Below are 8,889 nucleotides of genomic sequence, written 5' to 3' on the forward strand. Positions count from 1 at the left end.
CCCCTCCTCCTATCCTTTCTTTACCTATATCAACTGGAATAATCTTTAAAAAGTGAAAATCAGGGGCCAGCCAGCAGGTGGTGTGGTGGTTGAGGTGCTAGACTCCCAATGGCCAACTGAAGTTCAAATCCTAGACCTGGTGGTTTGCCTTCTCTCTCTCTCTCTCTGGTGAGTGAACATGCCCTGTGGCAAATTTAAAAAAATGATGACACATAAAATTAAATAAACAATTATTTTTTAAAAATGTAAATCAGATTACTTCATGCCATGTTTACACTGTTTCCATTCAATGATTTTTTTTTTTTGAGAGATTTTCACTGTAGGGCGCGTGCTCTCGCCAGACAGACAGAGAGAGACATAGAGACAGAAAACGAGAAATCACCCCCCAGGGGGGATGGTCACGCCGCAATCCCTTCTCCTCCATTCTCCTCTTGGGATCTTGGGCACGCACGCACACGCGCCCGGCATGAGTTTTAAGCCACCGGGTCTGGGACACGAACGCGGTCAACTATGTGGGAGTCCAGTGACATAGCCATTACGCCAACCGCTGGTTCCCTCCATTCAATGATTTTTAAAATTTCGTCCCTGTTGCCCTGCCATTTATCATCCTTCCCCAGGCACACTGGTCATAGCAGTTTCTCTCCTTAGTACTTTTGCTCTGTTTTCTCTGCTTGGAACCCTCTTTAGCTATCTTTTTCTGTAAGATTGGTCCTACTCTTTTTTTTTTTTCCCCTGTATTAGCATAAATTTCCCACATCAGAGAGGATTTCTTGTACTCCCTAACTAGATACACTCCAATCACAGCACATTTTTCATTCCCGTTTGAAAAGAATCACATTTGTAACTTTACTTATTAATTTGCTTCCTTACTGACTATGTTTGCCTCTGGCCACTAGAGCAAATCTCTCTGATGACTGAGTCCTGCCAATCTAGTCTTCACTGACAGATGTCTGGTATGCCCAGAATCTATAGAAATTTTGGACACAGAGTAAACCATCAAAATGTATTTGCTTAATCAGTGATTACTTTAGTTCTGCCATTTATCCAGTTTTCATAAATGATCTTTTTTTATCTCACATTTTTGAAATTTCTTCATTTTAGTCATTGTCTCTTTTTCTTTTTTCTTTTTTTTTGGAGAGGTTTTTGCTATAGGGAACATGCACTTGCCAGAGAGACAGAGAGAGACAGAGAGACAGAAAGTGAGAAATCACCCCCCAGTGGGGATGGCCACACCGCAATCCCTTCTTCTCCATTCTCCTCTAGGAATCTTGGGCATGTGCCCAGCGTGAGTTTAAACCACTGGGTCTCGAACCACGGTCAGCTACATGTGAGTTCAGCAACATAGCCATTACACTAACTGCTGTTCCCAGTCATTGTCTTGTCTGTATTTTATCTTGATTATTTCACTTCATTTGTCATTTTATGTTGGATTAATTAAAAATACAGTATCGGGGGACCAGCAGGTGGCATGGTGGTTAAGGCACTGGACACTCCCACATGGCTGACCACAATTGGAGTGTCAGACCTGGTGGCTTGCTTTCTCATTTTCCCTCTCTCTCTCTCTGTGTCTTTCTCTGGTCAAATTAACATAAAATGAATAAATAAATAAAATTAAATAAGAATAATTCTTTAAAAAAATACAGTATCAATGTTTATGAATCTTTTCACCATTTGTCAACTTCTTTATGCTTAATTTTATCTTTATATTTTGAAATACTGTTTCTCATTTCTAAAATAATTATTTTATCATTTTATTTTTAGTATATTTTTATTATTATTGATGTTAATAATGCTTATTTTAATATCATAAAAATTGTTTTCATCACCTTAAGCAAATTTCTTTGCCTTTCATCACTTCTTCTTTCTTGCTTTTAAATGGGGAGAAAACAGCATTTGGTATATCAAATCCATGGCCCATAATGGCAAGAGGTGAGGTGTTGGGAATCTTTATTACTCAATCTTCCCATAGGTTTTTTTTTTTTTCATTTTTTTATTAAGGATACCTAAAATGTCTAACCTCAAGATGAAACTTAATCCAACACTCTCCAGGTGAGAGTGTTATATATCCCCATTTTCACAAATCAATTAACTCAAATATATAGAAGCAGATAGCCACTAAGAAAAACCAGGTAATGATTTTTATTTGAGTTCTGCCCATTTTAGAATGAGACTCTGAACACCATCATACCAGAAATACACAATGATCTGCCTATGGACACACTTTAAAAGTCCATAGCATAGGTAGAGAACAAGACAAAAAGATGTAAGTCATTTTGAACATACCTGATATGGGTAGAAACCCAGGAGATGAAATTCTACTGAAATTCAAATATGTTAGTCTATTTTCATAATTAACTTAGGCAGAATGGTCTGTTTTTCTCTCCAAGGTTGGGAGAGAAAAGAAAACTTCCTAATGGGTTGTTAGTTTCACCTTTCCTCCTTGCTCATGAAAACTAAGGGGAAATTGGCAAAGACAATACTTGTCCTCTGTAGATTTTCAGGAATGAGTCACTCATGCCCAGAGAATTGAGATGTTTTTCTACCATTTCAGTGACTAGGTTTCATATATCCCTCAATAATTGGCTGCAAAGCAAATCTCCAGAGCTCTAAATTTCAGGGAAGCATTTTAACTGTGGAACTTGGGCAAGATCCAGCCCCTCACAAAAGATCCTTGCATCATTGAGAAGTAGTAGAGGCAGTCCTAGCTCTTCCAGCCACTTAACTTTGGAGAATCACAAGCTCACTTAATGGTTAGACGACAGTGTCTATGGAGCAATCATGTAAAATGCCAAACCCAGATTTTGGCTATAAGTCTCTCGGCTACTAACTTTATTTACAGAATAACTTCACAACATCCATCTTCTTCCTGAGGAAGACCAGAAGGAATATTTATCCCTCTGAGAACTCTCCTTGCCTAAAAAAAAGAGTGCATTTGATTGCCTTGCTACTCTCATTAAGACATTTCCAAATCCCCTTCTGATATCAGAGATGCCAAAGATGATGTCTCTTTGTAGCTAATTCTACTGTCACTATCCATAGAATATCCCTATCAAGCCACCTTCATATGTAGCTTTGCCCCGCGGCATAAGAACTGGCTCAAAAAACCTCAGCGTTTTCCCACCACATGGAACTGGTTAGCTATGCAGTACCTTGGCCAAGATCAGCGAGGTCTGTCTAGCCTTGGTTTCTTTAGCAAATATTCAGCAGAAGCCTGAGTCCTAAGGCACAACAAATGAGAATACTTGCATCTTTCATAATTGCATGATTCTATATTCTAGAACACATGCCACAATGATGACAATTCTTAGAATCTAGAGGGATGGGCAACAAAGATCATGACTTCACAAACTTCGATTCATCTTAGTTCCAGGGACTATACTGGCATTGTCTGGTTTGAAACATAAGAACGTTTCCTCTCGATCTTAATGTGGTTTCCAAAATAGAATGATCTATGTATCCAAATATATACGTCACTTCACAGATTAGAAAATGTCTGCATCAGATGGTTAGTTCTAACTTAGCACTTTCTTTGTATACACACACACACACACACATACACACACACGTGTATTTTTAAAATGTCATTAATACGTCTAGTAATATATATTCCCTCTACCCTAAGTTATAATTGTGGATGACTAAGATACTAGAAATTGAACATTTTTATGGTAATTACGGTAAAGGCTTACTTTGAGACAACCTGAAATGGACAGATTGTATTTCCATGATTCATGTTGTGAGGGACAATTATTCTAAGGAAGATAGGCACATATGATCTATTTATTATTCATGTGGCAGTATGATAAATGGCAGAGGGTGAGAGGGAAGGAATCAAGAGGGAAAAAAGTAAAATATATAAGAAACAAGAAATGGGAAATTATTTGTTGAAGATTAACATGTATGGTAATATCTTTGATTGAGCCAATATATAGTGTATTCTGGATGGGAAAACTCATTTTTATGCTGTAATGATATACCATGAATGAACGTAAAATAAATATATTTGATTTTTTTTTAAATTGTTGTAACAAAACAGCATAAACTGGGGTGGGGAGAGCTTAAAAACCAGAAATTTACGGGGCCAGCAGGCAATGTGGAGGTTAAGGCACTGTATCCTGTACAGATCCAGAGGCCTGGAAACCATGTGGGGCGTGTTTGTGTGCATGCTGAAAATCCAGAGGAAAATGGAAGAGAAGGGATTGCAGCGTGGCCATCCCTCCTGGGGGGTAATTTCTCACCTTCCCTCTCTCTGTCTTTCTCTGGTGAACATACACAACCTACAGCAAAAAAATAAAAACAACAACAACAACAAAAAATTTATTACCTCTGGAAACTAGGAATACAAAATCAAGGTGTTGGTAAATGTTGATTTTTCTGAAGGCCAAGAGCAAGTGTGTGTGTATGTGTGTGTATGCATGAATGAGTTTAGTTCCATCTTTATTTTCTATGTCCTATTGGATCTGCTTCTCTGGCAAACCCTGATCAACTCAGGTTAGGTTTAAGAGGTGAGGGGCAGAGGGTACAAGCTCTTGCAGGGTCTTGTAGGCATAAAGAGTTCAGCTTTCATTCCTTGAATGAAAAATATTGGAATAATTTTGAGTAAAGTACTTTTTAAAAAGGATTACTCTAGTTACTGGGTTGAGAATAATAACAGCAAAATAATAAATTAATAACAATCAAGTGCATGGTGCTATGGCCCATGCACTGAATCAGGTGTTTTATATATATTAACTCAATTAATGTATTCCAGAGAAGGGGCAAAAATGGAAGCAAAAAGACATGTTCTTTTTTTTTTTCTTCTGACTTTTAAAAATTTCTTCTACGTTCTAGGTACCACTTATCTTTTGATGACTATATGTACTTGCAAATACAGTTGGTCCTCTCTATCTGTGGGTTCTACATCACACATTCAACAATCCATGAATGTAAACGTTTCATTGCTGCTGATGTGTGCTGTGTAATTAGGTCCCATTGGTTGCATCTGTTCTGAACATGTACAGACTTCTTTTTTTTTCCTTACAAATATCTCTAAACAATATGGTACAAGCACTACTTACATAGCATTGCCATTGTATTAGGTATTTTAAGCAATCTACAGATGACTTAAAGTACATGGGTGCATGTAGGTTATATACAAATACTCTATCATTCTATAGAAGGGATTTGAGGATCTTTGTATTTTGATAGATGTAGGGGTGAGAAGGAGGGAGTCCTGGACGCAATCTTCTGGATGCCAAGGGAAGACAGTATCTTTTATTAGTCTATGGGTTGTTCTACTATTCATATCTTTTATTGTTCAGAAGTTTAAAATGTTCATGTAGTCAAATTCACCAACATTTTTCTTGATGTTTTTGTCTTTTATTTTTCTTGCACTTGGTTTTTGTGTTCCAGTCCTGCTGCACTCAGACTCCTCCACGCTGCCAGCACTCTGGCATCTGTCTACATAAACATAAATTCCAATCCTAGGGCTTCCTATTTAAAACCCTCAGAGAGCTGTTTATGGTTATATGATGCTTATCATTCAGTGCCCTACACATACTCACACCATGAGATTACAATTAAGAGCCACACATATGTACATACAGACATAAAATCACAGACACTTTTTGTTTTTAGAGAGATTTTTGCTATAGGGTAAGTGTGCTCCCTGAAGAGACAAAGAGAGAGAGACAGAAAACAATAAATTACCACCCAGGGGGAATGACACAGTACCATCCCTTCTTCATTCACCACTCTGGATTTGGGGTACACACACACATACACCCAGTGAGAGTTTTAAGCCAGTGGGTCCGGGACTTGAACAGTCGTTAACTATGTGGGAATCCAGTGACATAACCATTATGCAATCTGCTGGTCCCAATCACAGACATCTTAACTGGTAGTTCATCTACAGAGCACAGGGTTAAAGAATTCAGGTTAATCATCAGGTTGGTACATGCCCAAAGTACTTCGCAAGGCTTCTCTTCCAGCTTTCCCCAATACATGCCACTGTTCATACCACAGTTTGTTAGATAAGAATTTAACTAAATTTTGATGCAGTCCAATTTATATCTATTTTCCATTTGTTGCTTGTACTTTTTAAGAAACCATTGCCTTCCCAACTCCAGAACTGTAAAAACTAAAGTCAGCCTATTGTATTTTGCTATGGCAGCCTTAGCTAAATCTGATTGTGTTTAATGCAACCTTACTGAATTTATTATTTTTTTCTAATAGCTTGTGCGTGTGTGTGTGTGTGTGTATTCCTTAATATTTCTGTATACAAAATCATGCCTCTATGACTAGAGTTTTACTTCTTTCTTGCTTAATTGTCACGGCTAAAGTTTCCAATGCAATGTTGGATAGAAGTGATAAGAGTGGACATCTTTGTCTTGTTATGGCTCTTAGGAGGACTGAATTAAGTTGTTCACCATTAAGTATTATGTTAGCTAAGGAGTTTTCCTAAATGTCTTTTATCAGACTGAATAATTTCTCTTCTATTCCTTGTTTGTTGAGTTTTCTTTTTTACATCATGAAAGGTGTTGGATATTGTAAAATGTTTTACCTGCATTTACTAAATTCATCATATAGCTTTGGTCCTTTATTCTGTTCAATGATTTATTTCATTAATTGATTTGTGGATGTTAAACCAACCTTATATTCTTGTTATAAATTCCACTTGGTCATGAGATACAATCCTTTTTTACATGTTGCTGAATTTGGTTTGCTAGTATTTTCCTTTCTGGAGGACTTTTATGGCTGTTCATAAGAGATATTGGTCTGAAGTTTCCTTTGCTTATGATTTATTTGTTTGCTATCTCACTAATCCTTACCTTACAGAATGAGTTGTAAAATGTACCCTTCTTTTCTAATAATTTAGAATGGTTTCTGAATAATTATTCCTTAAATATTTGGCAGAATTTACCAGTGATCTAGGCTTTACTTTGTAGACGGCTTTTTTCTTGCGATTCAATTTTTTTTTTTTATTATAGATCTAGTCAGAGATTTTATTTCTTCTTGAGTCAGTTTAGGTAATTTGTGTCTATCTTAGAATTTGTCCATTTTATTTGGTATCTAATTTCTCAGCATACGGTTGTTCACTGTAATTCTTATTCTTGCTTATTTCTTGATGGTTGTCAGTGATTATTTTCTTTTAGTCTTTATTAATTTATTTCCTTTTTTTAAAATTTAAGTCTCACTAAACTTTTGTCAGTTTTGCAGATGTATGCCAAAAACTTTTGGCCTCATTGATTTTTTTCATTGATATTCTATTTGGTTACTCCTAGTCTAATCTTTATTTCCTTTATTCTGCTTATGTTTGATTTAGTTTTTCTCTTCATTTTCTAGTTCCATGCCTCTAATCCTGCTCCACTTTTACAAGCTCATCCTCAACTGTGGCCAAAGTTATTTGTGCTTATGAAACAAAATTTGATAGTGTCATTCAGATGCTTAAAATCTTCTAATTGTTCCCATCTCTGACAGAGTGAACTTCAAATTCTATACCATTCATACAAGGCCATTCATGATCTTAACCACTTCACCTCACCAATCAAACCTACCTTTCTACTCACATCAAATCACCTGCAACTGTATCTACAAATACCCATGGTATCCCTTGGGGGCTAGCTCTAGGACTACTGCAGGTAACATCCCCCAGATGTTTAAGACTTGTTTAAAATGTGTATTACCTAGGCTGGCATACCCTCCCATTATCATTTAAGTCATCTATAGAAGACTTGAAAGTAATCTTAATATCAGATATAAATAAAAAGGAAAATTCATAAATAAGCTTCTCCAGCATTTCTCTTTTAGGGCATCTGCCCTCCCCCACCCACTTCATTATAATGGCTTGGTAGCACCTGCTATTCCTTAAACCCAAATACGTGGAACCCATGGAGAGGAGGGCCAACTTTATATTATCTCCATTCCTTCCTATGTGTGTTTTCTAAATTTGTTGTACTTTTCTCCCAGTCACTTTTTTAATTGCCAGAGGGTGCATTTGATGGAGAGAGAGAGAGAGAGAGAGAGAGAGAAAATACCCAGCAATCCCTTCTCCATTTCTCCAGCATGTCTGGACTGGGCACGTGTGCACATACGTGCCAGTTTTTAGACCTGGGATGGGATCTGAACTACAGTTGGCCACCTGGGGTCCAGCTCCCTGAACCACTAGAATCTTTCAGCCCCTTCGGCTGACTTTTTATAAATTGCCTTTTAAAAGCTCAGTTGCCCACTTTTTTAGTTATTTGGCACAATTGTCTTCTAGAAACTTACCAAATTATTTATTAATAATGCATGCCTTCATCATTGTGCGTTCCAGGATGTGAGTTCCTGCCTTACAAATGAATCATGTCCCAGTAGCTGACATAGAGCAAACGCTTAAGAAGTGTTCCTGGAAGTAAATGGAGAAAAGTGGTAAAGTCTGACGTCACTTTAGCTAGGGAAGTAAGAAAATGGATGGCGCACTCCAGCTAGTGAAATGAGAGAAAAGCGATGGCCAGTGCCTTCACTTTGCATACTACTTTGGTTGATAAAGCCCAAAATACTGATACCCTTGTGTTATGAATTAATCTGCGGTTGAGCGACCACTATGGATGCTCTTCAAGTTCTGCTTACCACTCTTATTTTCCCTGAGGAAAGAAGGTTGAGGAATTTGCCAAAGGTTAAGCAGAACACAAGTTCAAAGAGCGACTATGTGGGAGAAGTGCTTTGATAGCCTGGAGTGTTTTCCTAACCTTTGGGCGGTCAGCAGAGACAGGGATAGAAGCAGATATTGAAGAGTAACACACACGTACGGTTCTCCCGGATCACCCTCCACCACGCAGCCAGGCTGAGAAGCTGCTGTACGATCGCGCATGCGTCCATTTTTCGCGATGGGCGGGGCAGATTCCTTGCTCCCGTGAAGATCCTGAGGGG

At 37.8% G+C, this 8,889-nt stretch overlaps 1 protein-coding gene across 4 annotated transcripts in view; it reads right to left on the reverse strand.

Moving 5' to 3' along the window:
* ASB15 (ankyrin repeat and SOCS box containing 15) overlaps positions 1 to 8,855 on the reverse strand; it is an 87,953-nt gene extending 79,098 nt beyond the window's left edge. For 2 of the 4 annotated variants that reach the window (XM_006149204.3, XM_006149201.3), the window contains exons 1-2: positions 8,769 to 8,855; positions 8,248 to 8,365 (exon numbers count right to left, since the gene is read on the reverse strand). The gene's annotated coding sequence lies outside the window, so the exon portion shown is untranslated. Of the gene's footprint in view, positions 1 to 3,149; positions 3,287 to 8,247; positions 8,366 to 8,768 lie in introns of those variants that run through there. The other 2 variants (XM_006149203.3, XM_006149202.3) reach the window with 1 other exon arrangement.
* Positions 8,856 to 8,889: the final 34 nt, after the last annotated feature.

This window comes from Tupaia chinensis, unplaced genomic scaffold, assembly GCF_000334495.1.
Source record: "Tupaia chinensis unplaced genomic scaffold, TupChi_1.0 Scaffold000257_1, whole genome shotgun sequence".
Classification (NCBI taxonomy): domain Eukaryota; kingdom Metazoa; phylum Chordata; class Mammalia; order Scandentia; family Tupaiidae; genus Tupaia; species Tupaia belangeri.